Source organism: Poecilia latipinna, unplaced genomic scaffold (genome assembly GCF_001443285.1).
Source record: "Poecilia latipinna isolate Pla-1442-1.1 unplaced genomic scaffold, P_latipinna-1.0 Scaffold1025, whole genome shotgun sequence".
NCBI classification, from domain to species: Eukaryota; Metazoa; Chordata; class Actinopteri; order Cyprinodontiformes; family Poeciliidae; genus Poecilia; species Poecilia latipinna.
In genome coordinates, this window is record NW_015113641.1 from 129377 (window position 1) to 151807 (window position 22431).

At 39.8% G+C, this 22431-nt stretch overlaps 1 protein-coding gene across 3 annotated transcripts in view; it reads left to right on the forward strand.

Moving 5' to 3' along the window:
• The first annotated feature begins 6883 nt into the window (after window positions 1–6883).
• large2 (LARGE xylosyl- and glucuronyltransferase 2) overlaps window positions 6884–22431 on the forward strand; it is a 72094-nt gene continuing 56546 nt past the window's right edge. For all 3 annotated transcript variants that reach the window (XM_015051036.1, XM_015051038.1, XM_015051039.1), the window contains exon 1: window positions 6884–7400. The gene's annotated coding sequence lies outside the window, so the exon portion shown is untranslated. The remainder of the gene's footprint in view (window positions 7401–22431) is intronic.

Below are 22431 nucleotides of genomic sequence, written 5' to 3' on the forward strand. Positions count from 1 at the left end.
CATTTATTCTGGCGTTAAACATAACACTTAAATAATAGTCCAACAAGGATATTCATTTAGAATTAAAAATAATTCACCCTGAATTACCATGATAGATATAATGTATGTCATTAATGAAGGGGTAAAAACTCAATCCAGACTTTACGTTTAGGGTCTGGTTCGCAGAGTATGAAGTTAAATTTTTTCCCCAATTATTCAATGGGAAAAAATAAACTAACCTCAGTTAAGTAAAATAAAATTGTAATCAAAACTTTTGGAATTGTAATGATTTCTTTTTAAAAAACAAATTATTTTGTTTAAAAAACTTTTTTTTAATTAAATAACTAATTTTTGTCTTGTGAACTTAAGAAGTTATTTGCCAAACAAACTTTTATTTGCACACATCAGAAATCTTTTGTTGTGATTTTGGCTCCTGCCCATGACGTCATGTGAGAATCACAAGCAAAACTTTGAGTCAAACAAAAACTTAGAATATCAAGAAAAGATTTCTGACATGCACAAATAAGTTTGTTTTGCAAAAAAAATTCACTTCATGAGACAAATGTGTGATTTAAATGTTTAAAAAAGTTTTAAGCTAAACTCAGAAGGCTTTTCCCATAGTGACATGCATTAACAATTCAATTTTTGCTTTTGTTTTTTCCTTTCTTTCTGCAGTTCCACATTATAGTTTGATTCAGCTCTGCCTTCCTGAATAGACCATCCAGTAAACCCACAAAATTAAGAGCAGAAAAATCCTGAAATGTCCTAGTCAAAGCCCAGATCTTTATCTCATTGGGATATTTAGGCTGTACATTCAAGACATTGTTGAGTGCAAAAAGGTTCTTTTTAGGTGTTTATGTCTAATAAAACTTTATTTTTTTCTTTCGTTTTCTTTTTAAAGCGTAAAGGAAAAGCTTAGAGATTGACGTGAGAACTTTTTATTTTATATTCGCGTTGTTTTGCATGAACCGGGTCGGGTTTAGTTGTGTTAAATGCGGCTCAGTCTGCAGAGTTTTAATCTTAAACGCTCTGAAAGCAGCAGACGACCAGCAGGAACCTGAAGCGTCGCCATCTGGGAAGTTAAACAACCTTTTATTTCTGCTCTCCTGCAAAATCTCCTGATTAGGAGCTGAGGAACGTTTCGGATGTTTAAATCAAAAGATCCGACGCAGCTTTTCTGTCGACCTTTTCACAGATTCTTTAAGATCCGGGTTCGTCTGTTTTTCATGTTCGGAACCTTTTCCTCACTAAACTGCCGTTCATTAAACTGTTGAGGTGGAAACCAGGCTGTCATGTTTCGGGGAAGATGCTGTTTGACTTGGAGTTTTGAAGGAGAGCTGCAGAAATTTAGATTCTGCTCATGGCTCCCTGAGGATCCGAGCTGTAAGGTTAAACTCTGATGCAAGAGCGAACAGTCGCTTGCAGCTGAACGCAAGAAGAAATACTTTAACTTCCATTTATGTTCAAGATTCACGGTGAAAATGGCCTTTTGGGTTCAAATGGCGTCAGTTGGGATGTTAATGTGAGGATAAATCATGCAGACTGCTGATCCAGAAGTAGCTGCCTTACGGTCCCATTTTATAAGAGAAATGAGGAATCACAGCGTTCATGCAAAATGCAACATTTCTTATTTATCTACACAAACTGCAGCAAATATATAACAATAAAAAAAAACTTTGTTCTGAGTTTGGAGAATCAGAGAAAACTTAATTTGTTGGTTTGCGTCTCAAAGTCTGCATCTCCCCTTCAGCAAGTAGATTAATTATTATTTTCATTCAACCAAGAAGTTTGCTAGATGATTAATAAAACAGCTTATAATGGTCAGTTTAAAAAAGAGAAGTTTTTATCTGCTGTTATTTGTGTTTTACTGAAAAACATTTTATTTTCTTTGGCAATGAAACTGTAAGAACTGAGGAGATTTTTGTTTTTTTATATCCAGGAAAGTTCAAACTTTTCATCACAAAATACTCATCAAAAGGTTTTTCATCATGCAGCCAAAGAAATATTACTAAATAAAAATAAAACTGAAAAATTATCCTTTTTTTACTTACTACGGCACATGAGGGCCAAAAAGAACAAATTTCTGCAAAAAAAACAAAAACAAAAAAACAAGAAAAATAAAAGAGTGGAAAGTTTTTTTTCACATTTGAAACTTAAAACTTTGCACATTTTTTCTGGCAAATTTCTGAAATTAATGTCAAATGTACTTAAAAAACAATGTAAGAAGTGAGTTGCCTTTGAATGAGGTAAAATGTGTAAATAATCTCTCCCTCAATGTTTCTTCAGGTCAGAAAAACTGAGGCTTCCTGAAGTCAGAGAGGTCAAAGTTCAGCCAGGAAACTTAGAAACAAACATGATTGGACAAACATCTGGAATCCATAAATGAAATAAAACTCTGATAAATGACCGAAAACAAAGAAACGACAGATTGACTTGTAATTGTGTTTCTCTCAACGTGGTGATTGTGTATTTATTTAATAAGTTTTATTGATCTGAGCTCTCCAGGCGCCGCATCTAACAAGATTCAACAAGTTTTAATTGGTTTTTGAGCAGCTTTTTACATTTCTTTGGTTCCGCAGCCGCATTGTGAAGTTTTCCTTTCAGCTCCTGTCGGCCTTGGAGGTTGATTCTCAGAAACATGCAGAGCCGGGCTCCTTTTATGTCTTCAGATGTGTCTGCTGTGGCTAATGCAAACATTTACTGTGTTTCTGTCCTGAGGCGATCTGTGGTTTGTTAGATGTTTCTGAGGAAACCGACCAACATTTGTCTCAACTCATTCTTTCCAACAACAAAAGTTCAGACTAGTTTTCATCCTCAGGTTCTTTGCACAGTAAACCAGAAACAATTTATTGAACTGGAGCATTTAAAGTTTACATCCATCAGAACCTGGAGCTGGACTGGCTTCCAGGTCAGTGGAATGAAGTATGAAGCTGTTAAGCTTTAAACCCTGGGCTGCTCCAGCTGGGAAGCACGGTGGTGGAGGTATTATGTTGAGGGTGTGGTAAAGACTGCAAATCTGTCTGTCTGTGCTTTTAAATCTTCGTTATTACAGGTTTTCATGGTGAATTCAGAAGGGGGTTATGCTTATTACTGTTCAAATAAACTTTTTTTTACCAGCTAATTTGCATAAATTAGTCATTAAAGCTGCAGTATGTAACTCAGAGGAGTGCTACAGAAATGATCTGCAGAAATGTAAAAAAAACCCCAAAACAACAAAAAAACAACGAATCAGAGCCAGGAGGCGGGTCTTGGTGCCATCAGTCATGCTTGTGTTCGCGCTGAATGCCCTCTGTTGGAGAAACAATTCAATATTCTAGGAAAACTGTCTATCCGCTATGCTAACTAGCTTTAGTATTCATGACAGGTTACATTGTGATGAACCAGCAAAATAAAGAAAGCAGTAGGACGTAAGCAGCGTGTACACGAGATTGATTGACAGCACTAAGACCCTCCTGCCTCTGGTTAATTGTTTCTGATGAAGTGGTTTATTTTTGTGTGTTTAAAAAAGTTTTATACAGATTATGTGACAGGAATCCAAACAATTGAACTTCTCATTTTTAACCACATGCCTGCAGCTTCCACGAAAAATAACATAAAATAAAAATAAACAGCCTTCAGTTCAGTAGAGCTGCATCAAAGTGGATGGAATAATAAAAAAGGGCTTAAAGTTCAGTCCAAGGTTCCCACCTTCCCCTCCGATCAGCAGGTTTATGGCTGGAAAGTGATTCTCTCAAACATAAAACAGATTTAATCCGGCCAGAAAGCTGCAGCCAGCTGACAAATGTCTGCAGGAACGTTTCAGCAAACGTTGGAGAGTTTTTATATTTGAGCCAGTTTGTATCATTTGGATCCTCTAAGTTCTTGGAAAAAGAACTGGTCAAATGCTCCGTCAGTTAATTATCTTCTTTAATATGATAAGTTCAGTTTAAATGTAGGATTTTGCTGAACTGAGTGAAATTTAAATATTTACCATTTCAGACAGGATTAGCATAATGTATTTAAATTTGCTGCAGGTGTAAAAATTCAACCCAATTATACGAACTCTATCTTATAAGCCTGATTAAAACTTAGAAAACGGCTGCATAATCACCGCCAAGGACACATGTTTGCATGAATGCAAAGGTTTCCTTACAAAAAGCTGGATGTTTTCAAAAGTCAAGGTTCCTGAATGAAAAATGTTTTGATATTTTAAAGCAGCTGCAACTTATATCCTCAGTTATAAATATGTAAGACCCATAAAGGAGTCAGTAGTTGGAAATAAGCGCCACAAGGACACAGAACCTCCACTTCTGATCATTTTGAGTTGAAAAGCAAATAAATAAGAGACAAAACACAAGAATCAAGAACAAAAGTCGACATTCAGCCTCTAAACGGGAAAACCTTCACAGTTAGCATCAAAACCAACAAACAAGTCATCTAGGAGTTTGATTGGCTGATAGTCATGTGACACAGGTCAAAGGTTACCGCATTAATAAACCTTTCTCAGCTCCAGTGGAAGGTGCAAACGTTGACCTCTGAACTATGACATCTGTGTTGAGTTTTTGCTCCACATCTGCTGCTGATCCAGATGTTCTGATTGGAGATCCTGGTTCAGGTTCTTCACGGTACCGTCCATTAAGAACCAGCTGGTCCACCTGCTCTGCTGGTTCTGTAGAACATTTCCTCTTTAACAGACCCGATAAGGTTCTTCTCTTCTATTTATTTGTTTAGATTTGATCAATAAAGTTAAAACCGTTCAGCACCATGCACAGCAGCATCCTGCTGTTCAGTAAATTTACTAAACTTTTTGTCTTTGTGATCATTTTGAAATCCAGTTAATTATATTAGCTTCATGATGAGAAAATCAGGTGATTTTATTCAATATTTAATCTTATTTGTCACTCTTCAGCTTTGACTTGTGGAATAAAAATGAGAGGCTTCTTGTGATTTTCTGTAGTTTAACTCTGGAGCTTTTGAAGGTATCATTCTATAATTTGCCTCTGTGAGATGTAATAGTGAAAACTCTGTTAGTCCAGCTTCAATTAATAAAAGGAGGATTTTATTACAAACAAGCCTGAGTTACAGACCAGTGAACATGATCTGGGGAAATCAAACCAATTGAGAGGTTATGTAGACAGCCACCTGTGTCTTTGGGGAAACATTTGAGGGGGGGAAAAAATATCAAGGTTACAGTGACTGAATAAATCAGTTTACTGGAGGAATTAAATCTCTTTATTAATGAGTTGTGTGTAAAATGAGCTTTTGGCTCACTCTCCCTTTGCAGAAGAAGCTCCAGTCTCTGCTAATGTCGATCATATTTTCCCTTTTGTTCAGAATCCTGTTGGCTAATTAGCAGCAACTGAAGGTCTAACGCCTCCAGCAGGAGGCATCGCTGCTGGAAACCTGCTTTGATAAACGTGTTGCCTCAGGGTTTACCTCCAGCCAATCAGAGGAGGTGATCATGAATGATGCAGACCAAAGGTGGACTTGTTTTTTTATTATAGGTACACCTCACTGGAACCACTTTTCACCCTCTGTCTTCAGAACTGCCTCAATTATTCATGGCATTAATTCATGAATTAATTCCTCATCTTGAGAATTTCCTCAACTAAAATCCAGAATATATTAAGTCCTGTTCAAAAACACTTATAACTGATTATTTTAATTGTTTAGACACCAAATGTACCTTTAAATGCATCAATGGACACCATCTTGGCAGTACTGCAGAAGCTAATGTTTTCAGTTTTTCTCAATTCTAGCACCAAGCAAAATTAATAGTGCTCCTGGATTGGTTGGTTTGCAAATGCTAGCCAATAGCGTGCCAAATAGCATCGTACTAAAATACAATGTTTGATTGTGGACGTGTGAATGTGTGATCGATTAAAAAAAGTGAACTCTGGTCGCCTACAAACCTCGTTTCAGTTGAAGTGAATTCAACCGAATTCACTTCAGTTGAATTTATATGTTTGAATGCATATGTGAAAGCCAAGCAGACTGGAGACCTCCAAAAGCAGGAAGAAGACTACAGCGCTTGGCATTCTGGGTAAATACAAAACAATCAAGCTATTCTAATACTAGTGGGAGAAATGGTTTGTGGTGTTTTAACAAAGATAAACAAGAAATCTGAGAAGTGCTAGAATCTCATGCTTCAACCTCAATCAATTTTTGTTTAGGTTTTGTGAAGAAGGAACTTGCGTTTGTCTTGTTCGAAGGTTTCCATGTTGTTTCGTGGTGCAGCGCCCCCATAGGTCAGGAGGAGAACAAGTTGTTCAATTGTTTGGACCGTTTCACTCAGTGCAGTGTGAAAGTCAACCATACCAACTGAAAATGTCACAAATGTTGCAATTTTGGTCCCCAAACAGACCAAGTCTACTGGACTATACGGTCTGGAAACACCGTTAGAGTTTAGCAGCATCAAAAGTGTCAAAAGTCATTCAATGGCAAACCAATTTTGCAAAGTTATCAGGTGTGAAAACATAGTAAAATTGGTTAGAGGTTGTTCCCCATGATTTTGCCGCTCTGGGCATTGAGCCACGTACTTATACATTTAACTTAGTATTTTCTGACTAAAACTGGTGGTTTGGGTTGCTCATATGAAAGTGTTTTAAACTGAGCTGAGCTTCAGGAGGTGACTCAGTTTTAAAACGCTGTGAAATGCCTTTAATGTGGTTCAGTCAGGTGTGGACAGAAGTGTCTCTGTGGCTGAATAAGCTTGGCGGAGAGCGTGTCTGTTCGTGTTAGAGGGTGAATGTGTGCTATTGGCTCCTGTTGGGAAGCTCCGCGCTGCCAAACTCCCTGCAACAGAGCTGGGCGGAAGAGAGGGAGAAGGGGCGGGCCGAGGAGACAACAGAGCCGCTGCCATTGGTTGGTTTCTACGGGGGGCGGGGCTTTAGTGACAGAGGCTGTGCTTCTGCAGGCTGCCTCATTTCTCCAGAAGGAGCACAGCGGGCGGATCGGAGCGAGGTGATACTGACCGAATCTTAACGGAGCCTCAGACCGGGGCAGACCGCGGCCAGTTCGGGGCGAGCTGGCACCAACTGTCCTCAAGAACCAGCGGAAACCGGATCTGACAGCTACTGGCTCTGCCACACCGGCTAGGAGTCGACCGTCCGGGGCTGAACTCCGGGACGGAGTCGGCCTCTGTCCCCCCGGAGCTCCGCAGTACTTCGCGGGGGTTTGTGCTCCTTCGGCCGGCTTTGCTCGCGCTCTGCCTGCGCTGGATGTGCTAGCATGACCGCATGAAGGCGGCTTTTGGGAACCTGCTGGAGCGGAGACCGACCTTCTGGATCGGAAACAGTGCTATCTTTATCTTCTTTTTATTTCCCGAGGTTTTCCCGGTGATTCCACATGGATTTTTGAACGTTTTACCGACCTCCTTGGATTAGCATATGGATATTCTGCGCTGAGGACACAAGTCGAAGGAACAACCTTGAGATTTTCAGGTGAGGGTGATTTTTTTTTCTTCTGTTCAGCCTCCCATCTGAGCGAACAGAAAGCAGTTTTAGCCTCTTATCATTCAGGTGATGTGAGCTGGTAACTCTGCTGGTGATGGTGTGTGTCTGCGTGTGTGTGTGTGTGTGTGTGTGAGGTCCATGTGACCTGTGTGTTTGTTGAGATCTAATTGAGCTGCATTCTTATCCAATGAACCCTGATCAGTACTCCCCACGATCCCGCACATTCACGCATCTTTATTTAACTTTCTTTCTTCGGTCTTAAATTCGTGACTGATGACCCAGTTCTGTTTGGATTGAATAATCCTGGGAATAATCTTGTGCAGATTCCTACTTTGTTTTCCATCTTATATTTTAATATAAGATAGAATCGGCTGTATGGAGCAAAAGATCATTTGAATATTGTAAAAAAAAACAACAAAAAAAAACTACCATGAATTAATCTGTTGCAGTTTATATAGTAATCCAGTACCAATGATTTTATTTTTTTAATCCTGATGTCAAATCCATTTGTACAATCTGTGCTCACCCTGACTTGCTCTACATAAAGGAAAATATTAGTTCTCATATGTAATCTAAGACTGTATTATGTATATTTTTAAAGCAGTAAGACATTTAAATGTTTCCAGAAATGACTGAAGATGCAGAAGCGCACACAGATTGGGGTATTCTGAGTCATGCTGGGGTTTAGTTTGACCTCCTCAGGATGACTGGTCTGCATCTTCAAAACATGATAAATTATCTTGGACAAACTTCAGAAATAATCCACCTCTGATTTCTAGTTCTCAGGCTGTCAGTTTGCTTTGAAATCTTGTGTCCATGCCTGTTCCACTCATGCAGCAGCGATGGTCTCCATTCCCTCAGTCATGCTGTTTTTCCTGGGTGGAGACAGGCTCTCCGCCTTACGGTCCGTTACATCGCCACGTTTTGGACCCAATCTTCCAAAGTCAGAACCGAGCAGAGCTGAAAGAAGCGACTCAACACGGATTGAGGCAACCTCAGGTTGATGGACTCTGGACGAAGATTCGTCCAGTGGTCAGACTTGGGCTACGTTCAAATGCAACTCATGTTCGACTTCTTCATGGATGTCTGAGCGACCAAATTCTTTTTACCAATTTGTACCACTTCTATATGGAACTAAATCAGAAAGGTCAACATGCGTCACAACTCTGCACAGAAGGTATAGCTATTAGTTGTATTTTGGTTCTTCTTACCTTCATTCTTGTTATAATCTTTACATAATACCTCTGACTCAAATTGGATTTTATTTTTCGTCCATATGTCACTTCCATACGTTGCACAAAATCAGATTTGTGTCCAGTAGTTTTCGGAGAATTGTCATCTTGACTTTTACATCATTGACGTGAGACATGCGTCATAATTCTGCATCAGAAGAAGCCAGAAGCAGTAAATCCAGATGTAAACTATGGCTGAAGCCGTCTGAGCCAAAGCCAGACGGTGGCGGCCATTTTTACTTCCATAAACAGCTGTGTGACGTCAACGTTCTTCTTCTGCGCATGAGTTACATTAGGGTCTTAAACTGTTCACATAGAAGCGTAGTATGGTGGTCGTATGAACAACCATACAAAAACTGTAATTTAATTTAAAAGAAAATCAGAATTGAGCATCAAGAGCTGCAGTGTGAATGTAACCTTGTGTGACCTCTAATAGCGCTCTTGCTAGCAGTTTTGTTGTTTGTTTCAGTGTTAGCTTTTAACTGTAGCGCACTGTTTTGGGGTCGTTTTGATGTAATTCTTGTTCAGCTAGCACCTTCTGTGATTTTTCTTCAGTTTTGTGTCCTAATCCCAGTATTAAAAACTTGACTTTATTTTTAAAAAAGTTTTGAATTCCTCAAAAAGTGTAATTTAATTAAGTAATCTAATTTAAGAACTGCATAGTCACAGATTTTTCTGTGGAATGTAGCTCGAAATTATTGTGAAGAATTTGCCTATGTGGATTTTGTTGAATATCTAAAGCATATTTTTAAAACCTGCAGCTTAGGAAGCTGAAATACCAAGACACAATGCTACCTAGCATGCTATTAGCCAATCCAGGAGAGCCATTTGTTCTCCTTGGTGCTGCTAAGGAAGACAGTCGACGTTAGCTACTGTGGTAACGCTGAGAAGGACTTCAGCGAAGTCTGTTTTTTTTGGGGTTTTTTTGGAGTCCCTGAATCATGAGATTGTGTTTTCCTCTTTTTCTGTTTATGGTTGTACGTATGCTGCCTCTTTCCTTGTGTCTTTGGCTCCACCTGGTGATTGGGAGTTGTATCGCAAGCTCATCGCATTCGGACATTGTTTCAGGTTTTTCACTAGATTCTTATCCGAGTTTGAACCGTATTAAATTAATTTACCTTTTCAGGCAACTGAATCTTTAGGTTTTTCATGAACTGGAGGTTCAAATGAAACAAATGTTACAAATCAGAGTTAATCTCTATAATAGGCTGAATAAAGTAACTAAAACAACATTTGCTGATTAATAAACTCATCTCATGAACCCTAAAAACTGTACAGCTTTTTTATTTAATGCCCAGCCATGAAGTGCTGAGAATTAGCTGTTGCTATTGCACCATGATGCAAACATGGGACTGCTGTTTTATTCAGTTTGTCTATGTCGATGTGTGTCTGTCCCTATCAAATAAACTTAAAAAAAAATGCTGGATCATTTTGGACAACTAAAGCTAAAATAAAAACACTTATGCTTTCTCAAAGAACTGGATTGCATCAGAACCTGCAAACTGAAGTGATAAACAGTGTGAACATCTGTACAGCTGTGTATCAATTACAAATGTGCACAATCTGCTAATGTCAAAATAACACAATTTGGCAATTGTGGCAAAAAATCACACGAGTAAAGTTGTTCATGCAATAAGTAATTAAAAAACATGCAGCATCATCATCCTCCCACCACTTCCTGTTGTCTTCATCATTTCTGCCAGTAGTAACATCCTGTTGTTGATCACATGACTCCTGTGCTTCCATTGCAGTTTAGCTAATTTCAATACAGCCAAAAAACCACTTCATCCAAGCACAAAAAAGTGATTATTTTAATCTCAAAATTGTCATGTTTCTATTATCCAAATTAGTTTTTATAATTCCATTTTGTGCAGTTTTATGGCCAACAGAAACGCAGCCCCTGTTAGCCTCTCCAGTCCTGATTTAACAGCTGCTTGTCCTTTAACGCCTGTTTGCTCAGTTTGCCATTTGTTGCTGTTTCCAGGACAAACCCGCAATAATTAAATCAGCTGTTTGTCCCTTTTCTCCTTTCACTCCTTGTAACACCACCGCTGGAGTTTCCACCTCTGCACCCGCCACAGTGCAGTTTAAATATTTATCAGTTGTTGGGAGGTGTGCCAGAGCGCTCTGCCTTATTTAGCCCGTCCAGGATGCGGAAAGAAAAAATGGAAATGGAAAAACTTCCTTTTTGCATTTGCTCAAATCCTTCCAAGTGTGAGTCTAAAATTCCTGACGATTCCCCAGAGTTTGGCCGGCAGCTGCAGCAGAACCATTTCACACTTCACCTCCAGCACTTGATGTCGATGCTGCGGTTGGCGAGGTGAGGGAGGGAGGCGGCCAGGCATGTCGGGGAGCGCGGACCGGGCCGGCGCCGGGCTTTCCGAGGCTCTCCCTGACATCCAGGCATGAGTTTGCATATTAAGGTGATTTTATTTGCTGCGTGGAGACCTCTTCAGCGTAAAGAGCTTTTATAAGATGTGTGTTGAGGATGTGTTGGTGTAAAAGGAGAATTAAAGCCCAGGAAGGAAAAGTCTGATGTCACATTTTTAAAGGAAGGATGGAGATTCTTAATCCACATTTAGAGGCTTAAAGTTAAGATTTAAGATCTTATTCTGGATCCCTTGACTGCATGAAAGTCGTGTTTTATAAAAAGCAGATAAATCTGGGATTAAAAATCTTGTTAGTTGTGTAATTTCTGCCTTATTTTAGGGCTTTAGCCCAACTGGAGTCAGTTTAGACGTTGAACATGCCGTGCCAGAAGGATTAAAACGTTTCCATTTAAGAAAACTCAGCAGATTGCATCGAGCCATCAGCTGCGTTTCCATAGACCAAGTAACTGCAACATGTTGTCAAAAATAAATTTGCTCCATGAAAACATCAATTTCGAAAAAAAAAAACCCCTCTTGTTTTTCAATACAACATTTTGGCGATTGAGTTTTTTTTTTTTTTGCCATATCGAAATTGGTTTTTTTTGCAAAACTGAAACTGAAAACATTCACACCGGATGTTGCCACTGGCAAAAACTATAAAGAAGACGACGACAGGAAGTAGTTGGAGGATCATAGCGCAGCATGTTTTTAATGACTTATCACATAAACAAAGTTATTCATGTATCATTTTAATGACATTTCATATGTAATGGAAACGCTGCAGTTGCAAAATTCAGTTTTTTGACATTATTGGAATATTGACAAAGTTTGCAAACATTTGTAATGGAAATGCAAATATTAGCCGTGTTTCCATCAATATTTTTCATGCGCATTTTTTTAGAACCTTCCTGTTATCTGCTGACGTCTCGACTTGCTGACTATCTGGTTGCTTCTATTACTGTCAGCTGATTGATGGGTAAATGGTCACCTGTCGACCAATCAGGCTGAGCTCCGCCCACTTTTAGGCACCAGTCAGTTTCCTGCTATGATTCAAATCCTCTTATATCCATCATGATGTGATCAGACCAAAGCAACAAGGTTTTACTTCCCTTTGCTTTAATAGTTAAAAGTATTTTGATGAACTTAATGGAAAAGATGCACAGAAAGTGAAGCATGGCAGAGATCTATGAGTTATTTAGTGATTATTGCAAAGAAATCAGTAAAACATGAATGTGTTAAACCGCCATGCTTTGGCTTATTCATAATAAACATAATGAAAGCTGCATTAGTGCCTGAAGCTAACTCATATTTTACTGCTTTTCTGTGGATAAAGACTAATGAGAAACTAGACCTTGTCTGGTTTCTGGCAGGTAAATATTTCACTTCTGAGTTTCATGTTGTCAGTTTAGTTTTGTTGTCAGTCTAAACAAAGAACGTTTAAAACGCTTCATTAATGGCTTCATTAATAGCTTTATTAATGTATTTATTTTTTTTATTAATGTCTATTAATCACAGCCAGTTGTTCGTTTATGACCTCTGACTATTTTTCTTTAAATCAAATTACAAATTATTAAATATATTTTTTAAAAATTAGATTTTTTTCTCAATTGTCCCTTTTGGGAGTTGACCTGAATTCAAAGTTCAACTAAATTTGGACTCGCAAAACAAGATGGCCGACAATATAACAGTAAATGTGTGCAGGTGGGTTTTGTGAGCTGCTGTTAGCTTTAGCAGGTTTTACAGAGCAGCGTTTCTCCATCTCAGTGGTTTGTTTCTGCTTCAGGTGTTGAGTAAAAGTCGTCGTTTGTTTCTTTACGTCTGAAGTCTTGAAACCGAACCAATCTGGACCTTTTCCTGCTCTTCCAGGTTTTAGTTTCGTTGAGTTGTGCTCTGATAATAACTGACGCTGTATGCAGGTGTGTGATCCAAAAAGCTAACAGCACCCCTCCCTCGCCTGCCACCTCCAGTCGGATGCGGTATAATCCGCTTCGGCGCCGTTTAGTACGTTTGGGATTAGCGGGAATACTAACAGCAGCAGCAGGACGTAATCCCTGCAGCGAGGCGCGCTTCCTGCTGGGAACGCCGCAGCAGGCGGGGAGCCGCTGTTTCTACACCAGACTGAGGTGAAGACCAGGTGCTGACGCTCCTGATGATGGGATGAGTCACTCCCAGACATGTCATCATGGTCAGTGTGACCTGTTGCCGTGGCAACGCGTGGCTGCAACGTTAATTACTCATGAAGAAGAGGAGAAAGAATCTGGAAGGTTCATTGATTGCTGCAGGAGTTTCTCAAAAATCCTGAAAACCTTAGATGTGGTCATGTTTGGGTTCCTCATGTTCTTCATCTCACGGCAGATTTCCGTCCTGCTGCTGATCCGTTTCTGGTCCTGTTAACCAGCTGGGAGACGGAACCATTAAACCGGGCCCTGTCCGTATTACGGGTGCACCAATTTATCAGCCAGATAATTTATCGTCTGCAGGTTTCCTTCATTTTGGGCTTATCATGAACTGATATTTGCTGATATTAAGCTGTGTAAAATCAGCCGCTGTCCTCTCCTGCTCTGCCACCAGGTCACGTCTGCTTGTTCTCAGTTAACGATAATCACCCCACTGTTACAACTCACCGACTTTCATGCTATATTTAGCAACAGTTCAGACAATAAAATTGGTATGGCCAAAATCGGAAAGAAAAGTAAAGAGTTTGTTTCCTAACTGGATGGTAAAATGTTACAGAACTGAAACATGTCAAAATGGATGCCTTTTGCTGCAGTTTCATTAACATGTTCTGCTTTTCTTATTCTTTTATTTTATAGTAGCTCTTAATAATTAAACAAGGGTTTATTTCAGTAGGGTTAATAATTTACAATTTCACATATTTTGTGTGACTGCCTGCCATCTTATCTGAGTTTAAATAAATAAATTGGAGTGATGAAGTCAAGAATTGAATAACGTTTATTTTTTTTAGATTTATCAGACACATTAGGTGTCTTTGTATCGTTATTGGATCAGTACCTCTGACACCAGCGTGAAGTTTACTGAGTATTTGATCGGAAAGGAAATCAGTGGGATATCACTAGTGGGTACAGAGGCCCGCAGTGGCCAAAATACCTCAGGAACGGCTGAGTTTTGGCTGCAGACGTTTGTTTCATGCGTAAAGACGATGTTGATGTTGTCTTTATGCTAAGATATATTTGTCCTGAAGCTGAAAACCTCATAGCTGTGGATCCATTTCAGTGGCAGAACAAGCCATTTCTTTTTCTGTGTGCGCGTGTGTGTGTGCGTGCGTGCGCGTCTGTGTGTGTGTGTTATATCCTGCCACGCATCATCGGCATGCTGTTAGTGTTCCCAGATTGAGTAGGAGAGTCTGCTTTTACAACCAGAGGAGAGATTATATAACTGCCATTTGACTGCAGTATCACTTCATTGATCAGGGGAGATAATGGCTGGAATCACATTTAGAGTCTTTAAAAACTTTTTAAGGCTCTAAAGTCTGTCTGACCTTTGCAGGTGTCTTCAGCGTTTCTCTGCTTTAGATCCACCAGGAATCCTTAGAAATGAGTTTTAAGACCTGACGTCTGTTTTAAGACGACCTCATAAACCCTGACTGCTTCCTGGACCAGGATGGTCCAGGATATTTCCTGGATTTTGGTGTCCAGATCAGCTCCTCCTTTGTCTTCTCCATCTGCAGCCTGTAAACTCCTGTAATGACTTCTTCCTGCTCTATTATGTGCTAAGCTGAAAACGAGCCATTAAAAAAAGGCGATCAATATTCCAAAAGTATATCCGATACAGTAATGCAGCGTGCTTCTGTTTAATGGGCCTAATGTAATCTCTGGCTAATGCAGCTGATGGAGTTTTAATACGTTTTGTTCTGCCTCTAAACTTTTATGAATCGCATCATTTTTTTGTAAAACGTTTAAGATATTCTGCCTGCAACGTCTTGGGAGGTTAACATGGGAGAGAACCAACTCAACATGTTTATCAGTTCATATCTATTTTCTATTTAGAACATATTAAAAATAGTGCTTAGAATGGTATGGCAATGGTGTCAGTTTATCCTGGTGCATGAGTTTTTAGTTTGTATGTAAATGGTTTGCCATATTCCTGCAGGTTTCTATGTTATGCTGATGACTGTTATGTATCTGCACCAGTTTCAACTCAACTGTTCTGGTATTTGGAGTCCGTTTCAACCAAATAAAGACTGACCAATCCGGATTTACTGACCAATCTGGATTTACTGACCAATCTGGATTTACTGACCAATCCGGATTTACTGACCAATCCGGATTTACTGACCAATCCGGAGACCAATCTGGATTTACTGACCAATCCGGATTTACTGACCAATCTGGATTTACTGACCAATCCGGATTAGGGAATGACCTTTTTAAAATGAACATCATTAACGTAAAGTTTGTTTGAATTAAACAAAACGACGCACCATATTCACATCATATCTACCAATTTTACTCTGATTTTCCCGTAAAACATATTTGACTCAACTTGAATCTAGTTTTTTTGTTGCTTTGACTCAATTAAGTTGAATCAACTTTAACTGTTGAGTACAAAATACATAAATAAAAGCTTTTGCTACAACTTCAGTTAAGTTGCCTTAACTGACTTTAGTAATTATGTTAAACTAAAAATGATTAGTTAAGAGACATTTTTAAAAGTTGCCCCAACTTATTTAGGTTTTTACTTTATTAATTAAATCAAGTCGCCTTCAAATTCAAACATCAAATTTTACATTTTTATAATTTTTTAACTAATTTCTAAGTAAAATCAGTTTTTTAATGTTATTTAAAAAAAACTTTAAAATGATAATTTTGTTATAAATTATGGTATGGAGTCTAAATTAGATACAAAGTTTTATGGTCATTATTTTATTCAAGACAGATAAATTATCACAATTCATACAAAATTAAAATTTAGCAAATTTACAATTAATAACCCAAAAAACAAGAAATTCTATGTTTTTTAATAAGTTCAAAGCCGTATCTATGTTTTGTATCTTATCATAGACAGATTTAATTTAAAAAATAGTTTATTGTTGAGCAGGTAAAACAAAAGATAAAAAATAAATGTTTCGTTTTTAATTTAATGAATTTTGTGGCCCACCAGTAATTTAGATTTGCCTGTTTTGGCCAGCAGGGCAAAAAGTTTGGGATGAGGAACAAACCTACCTGGCCTGTAAATAATAATAATAATAATAATAATAATAATAATAATAATGACACTTTCTCCTCCAGTGAACAAATATAGAAAAAGTTAGAAAGTGTCATAATATGTTAGCATTGATAGAAAGTCATTATTGCCTCTTCCAGACCTTTAATGACCGTACTGCTGTTGTAGTTGAGTGCGATCCGGTTTGAAGTGCTGGCCCGGTCCAGCAGGAAGTGGGCCGGCAGCTGGATGTATAAATAGCAGAATTAATGACTTATATTTGCTGATTATGCCCGTCTCTCCTCTCTAATGCAGTTTCCCCTCCGCGCCTTCATCCATCCACTTTCTATCTGTGCTAATGGCTTCTCTATTAACCCCACCTGATGGCAGTGTGGGTAATTACAAACATATTTACGGCCTGTGGACACACACAATGAGAAATAAATAACGTGTTTGACCAAGCAGAAAGAGACATTAGGCGGGCGGGCCTCAGATTTAGCTCGGCGCGCTGCACTCACTCACCCAGCCTGACTTTGCTCTTTAATGGAAACGGTTGCCAGAAGGTGTAGCTGTCACGTCCTGAACGCTCTGTTCTCTGCAGCTGAGTAGCTACTCCATGTTGGGCTCACTTTTTAATGGTCTTGTGCCTCTGCTGTGTTGTGTAACGGGATATTTAAAAATAAAATCGATGTGGACTGTGATGTAAGACGAGTGGCTCGCACTTTCCACCTTCATCCACCGCTTCTGTTCCAGCATCCAAGATATTTGTGATGCTTGTGTCCAGGTTTATCTGCAAGACACGATTTACATCTGAAATGTGATCAAATGTCTATCAAAGTTGGTTTAATTAACCTGAAATTTGAGTACTTAAGGCGCCCAAATCATCAGAACTCCACTTCTGTACGTTTATGGTTCTGTTTGCCTAGAAAGTCCGGTTCATTTGGGACTGAAGTCGGACTAAATAACGAACTCCGGTCGGCCTTCAAACCTCGGTCTCTGCTCGGGTTGAAGTGAACTCTGGTGCGGTTTGAATGCATATGTGAACAGAGATCGCTCCAAAAGTAGGAAGCAGACTACAGCACAGGGAATTCTGGGTAAATGCAACCAAAACAAACGTGTTAGCTTAGTGTTAGCAGGAGAAATGAGAAACAAGAGAAATCCTCCAACCGCTAAAATCTGACACCACTCCGTTGTTTCCTCCATTTCCATTTTCTTCCATTTATTGGTGTCTTTCATCGTCAGAGGTTTTAGTGTCGTTTCCTTCTTGGTGCTTGCCTCTGGTTCCAAAACTAGATTGCTAATCCTGAATTAGCTGCCTTTAAAACTCTGCAGAAGCAGAAATCACACCTCATCAGAGCAAAACGCAGGAATTTCTCATTTATTTACAGGAACTGCATAGAATGAGTTTTTTTATACAGTCTGATCACAAACAGTTTTGTCTGGTAAAGTTTCACCCTGTTGACTTTCTAACACCAGATTAAATGAAAGCTGCAGCCTGAGGTGTTCATGCTGCTGCTGATCAGCTGTTCTGCTCGTTTTGGTTCACATATGTAGCTCCAAGCATTTCGTCCTTCCACTGCATGTCCGAGTCACCAGAAGGTAGAAGCGCGGCGCCTGGACGCTGCGTTGTGTTCACAAACCGACCTCAGGTTTGTGTTTTCCTGTTCGGCTGTACCGGAGTAATTTCCCCACAGCTCTGATTGAGACCCGGCTCTTTTCCGCTGGTTGGTTGTCTTATTTTAGCCTCAGTGAGGATTAAATGTTAACAAGTGTGAGTCAAGTGCTGCTGTTGGAAGCTGTTTGTTGATGCTTTTGATCTGCTGCGTGTCGTGAATCAGAAACTGTCCCGTCCAATTATTCTTCATCACCAAAGGTTTTCTCTCAGGTTAGAAACATTATTTCATTTTCTGTTTAAATTATTGGCAGTCCAGTTCAACACATGCAGTGATGGTTAGAAAGGAAACTTGCAGAGTTTAAACTGAACTCTAATGTAATTTATTCTAAATGCCGTTTGAAAGCCTGTTCCTGCTAACTACAAATCAGTTAGTCGCATGATAAATTAAAATGAGCTCCACCGTTTCCCTTCTGATGATTAACATTTTTTGATGATGGTCAGTTTTATTTCAAAATCCGTTTTATTTATGGTTTCGGTTGTAAGTGGGTTTTATTTTTGTTTTATTTATTGATGGCTCAATATTTAAAATGTCTTCCAGTTAAATCTTCTGTACAGAAATACATTTTATTGGTCTTTGATAGTTGTTTAATTAATGAAACACTGACCAACAGTTTGATGTTTGAATGACGGCGTTTAGAAGAATGTAATGTTGATTTTTGTGTTTTTATGGTATAAAGCAGTTTGAGATGTGATATACAAATAAAATTAGATTTGATTTCATTATTACGCCATTGACTCAAAATGACAATATTATTCTTTATTATTGTAATTACTGGGACAATTTATCAACCAGCAAAATGTGTTATTGTCAGAGGCCTTGTTGTTTTTCAGTTTATATAAAAATTTAACCCAAAAACTAACAGAATATAGAAAACTGTTAAAGGTGGATATGTACAATAATCTTATGATTATCTTCTTCATGAATGTAAAACTAAATGTTTGTAGATTTTATTTAATTTCTTATGCAAAACACAAAGTATTTAGTTTTTTCTATGCATGAAAAATATATTTTAAGTACATTTTAAGTCTTAATTGGATGTAAATGGGGAGTTTTTCGACTCTGTTGAATCCAGCAGCTGCAGGAGGAAGAGCGACCTTCCTCCTCTTCCTCGGTTTACCTGATGCTAATCAGACTGAAGCTTCGCAGCAGCAGCTGATCAGATTCAGCTTCCAGCTGCTTGTTGGCGACCAGCTGCTGCTTTCTTCCCTCCAGGCCCGGTTCTGTGTCCTGGCAGCACCTGTAGCTCATCACCACCATCACTACGCTGAAGTAAATCTCAGCGTTGTTGGAGGGAAATGCGTTCTGACATCTGATTCTGTGCTCCCTTCATCTCCAGCATAACCAGACGTGCTGTTCCTGTTGGAGATGTTAAAGAGGAAGAGAAGGTGTCTGAGTTAACCTGGTGGTGTGCTCTGTGTGGTGCTTTATTAATTATCTGTGTTACAACGTTTATTATTAGGGGCGGGACTTTATCACATTAATTAAAGCCACAGTACTGTGTTTTCTAGACACATAGTGCCATTTTATAGCATAATTAAGTATCTATTCTAACTTCAGTCGTCATAAAGATGCTACATATATATCAAATATGACTTAAAATAAATGTTACTTCCTCATGTAACACCTTGAAATTGGGCCTCTGTCTCTTTCTGTAACTCCAGGAAGTCGTCCCAACATGGCTCTTCTATTAACCCTTTCACGTTTTTACCAGCGTTGCTCTAAGAAGCAGCTCCTATAAGGAGCTCAGCAGTTCNACCANCTGTTTGCTAATTGCTGTTGGCTAGTCTGAAGGAGCTGAGTGAGAGAGGCGGAAGCTCGTTAGCTAGGAAGCTGCAGCTCCTGGGAGGAACTGCGCCTCGAAGGCGGAGCTAGATCCACCCAGGGATGGTTGCCATGGTGATTATAGGATTTCTCAAACATGCCTGAAAGGATCAAAGCAACACTCCAGGTATGTTTTTCATGAAGGAATAAAATTATAGCAGCTAATGCTAATGACTGTCCACGGTTCACTTTTAGCTCCTGGAACTCTGATGAACTTCAATCTGAATAGCAGATTAAAAACATGATATCTTTGTAGCTGAGCTCATATTCAACAATTTAGCAGAACAAATACTTTGAACTGAAAATGTTGCTCATTTTGTTGATGTATGGTAACTTGATTTTAAAATTTAAATCTTTTCCAACTCTGATATTAATGTTTTAAAATGTTTGGCTCTTATTGCGTGCAGTAACAGATGATCAGGATTATTTCTCCTGAATGTCGGGAACTGAACGGCTTCGTCCGTCGCAACAAGCAATAAATCACTCGCATTAAATTAACTCAATAATTTCTGCTTTCATGAATTATTATTAGTTACAGTGACAGACCTGCTGCTGCTGCTTCCAGATGTTTGTGGTGTGAAATGAACTCAGATGTTCTGGAGACGCTCGGCTGCAGAGCGAGTCTGAACTCTGATCGATTACATTGATAATATTTTATTTATGAGTTGCATGTGTTTAGCTGCTCGTCCAGCTGCGTGTCTCTGCATGGAGTCGATTCGTTCCTCCCAACAGGAGTGGGGGTGTTTGTCCTGCAGGCTGGGCTGCTGACTGCGTGGCCCCCTGCTGGGCCTGTGAATGCCCCGCAGGGGGCCGGTGGGGGGCAGTGAGGTGTTTGAGCTGCACTGGGAGGGTCTTTAGTCAGATGATCCACATCAGCTGCTGGACGTTGGCGTGAGAGCAGAAGCTGCAGCTCTGCAGGACCTGCAGCTGGTGAGGCGTCTCACTCAGTTTCTCTGTATATTTTGGGGGGGAACAGGCAGGAATTGAACTCTGACTGAACAGATTCAGTTTTGTTGGTTCCTCTGCCTCGTTTGGCTCTGCAGAAGATTATAGATCAGATCTGAAGAGTTGGCTGTTCTGGAGTTCTGTTGTTTAATGTAACTTTAATAGATGCATTGCTGCAACCAGAACAGGCAGAGGTGAAGCTGCTGACCACGGAGAAGGCGAGTGGGTGGGGGAGGAGGTCAGAGGTCGGCGGTGGTTTCGGAAAGTTACTGGGAATGTCTGATCTGATGGAGAGATGGAGACGGCTCAGGATCTGGAACTGCAGAGGTGGTTTGGCCATCTGAGCTGTGTGTGTGTGTGTGTGTGTGTGTGTGCGTGCGTGTGTGTGTGTGTGTGCGTGCGCTCTGGTCTCCACATAATATTCACAGAAACAACCATAAACGTGGCACTGCTCTGCACTGATGTTCATGCTGTGGTTTTCTGGTGGTTTATTTCAAAATAAAAGGCCAAGCTGCACTGAAAAAACAGATTTTGGTTGAACTTTGGTTCAAAAAGTTGTTCTGACGCCTGAACAGGATAAGAACCTGTTGTTTTTAGGGATGAACTAAAATGGATTCTTCCTTCACTGCGGTTCTGCTCTGTTGGGTCTCAGATGGTCACAGTGTGTCGGTTAGTTGGCTGGCTGGATATTCAGGTCAAAGGTCAGATATTTGGATGTGTTGCTGTGTTTGTATTGGAGCAAACGGAGTTTGTTGGATGATTTCTCTAACCACCTTACAGAACCAGGCAGTGGAAATAAAACAGATATTAAATATGTAAATTTATTTTTTAATAAATTTCATCATGGAGGATTCAGGAGGTATTTATGCTCAGATCTGCAGCATTTTATTATTTTTTCTAATTACTTGTCCATATTACTGTATGGACCAAACGGTTCAGAGTGGTTCTTCAGACGTGTTTCGGCCCCAGGAGGAGCGAAGCGTCACTCTCCTGGTTTGTTTCCGTCTCCTCTGCTCTGGCTGGACGTGAACTTTGCTCCCAGCACGCTGGCGCCAGACGGGGCTGTCGGGTCCAGACTGACGGCTGCTGATGGATCAGCTTGAAACGATGCAGGTTCAATATCTGCCTCCAGGTGTTCAGGCACAGAATGTATGCTGGAGCCTAAATTCATCTTTCTGCTCTCTATTGAAAACATGTTTAATTGTGAATAAATAACTGAATTAATCAAAAACAAATTCCTAAATTATGCGCAGAGCTATGGTAAATTTAAAAATAACCCAAACTAAGCAGAGGAGGCGACCACAGCGGCCCTATAGATGACCTTAGAGGCCCTATGGGTCACCTTAGAGGCCCTAGTATAGATGACCTTAGAGGCCCTATGGGTGACCTTAGCAGCCCTATAGATGACCTTAGAGGCCCTAGTATAGATGACCTTAGAGGCCCTATGGGTGACCTTAGAGGCCCTAGTATAGATGACCTTAGAGGCCCTATGGGTGACCTTAGCAGCCCTATAGATGACCTTAGAGGCCCTATGGGTGACCTTAGAGAGCCTATGGGTGACCTTAGAGGCCCTATGGGTGACCTTAGAGGCCCTACTATAGATGTCCTTAGTGGCACTATGGTTGTCCTTAGAGGCCCTAGTATAGATGACCTTAGAGGCCCTATGGGTGACCTTAGCAGCCCTATAGATGACCTTAGAAGCCCTAGTATAGATGACCTTAGAAGCCCTATAGATGACCTTAGAGGCCCTAGTATAGATGACCTTAGCAGCCCTATAGATGACCTTAGAGGCCCTAGTATAGATGACCTTAGC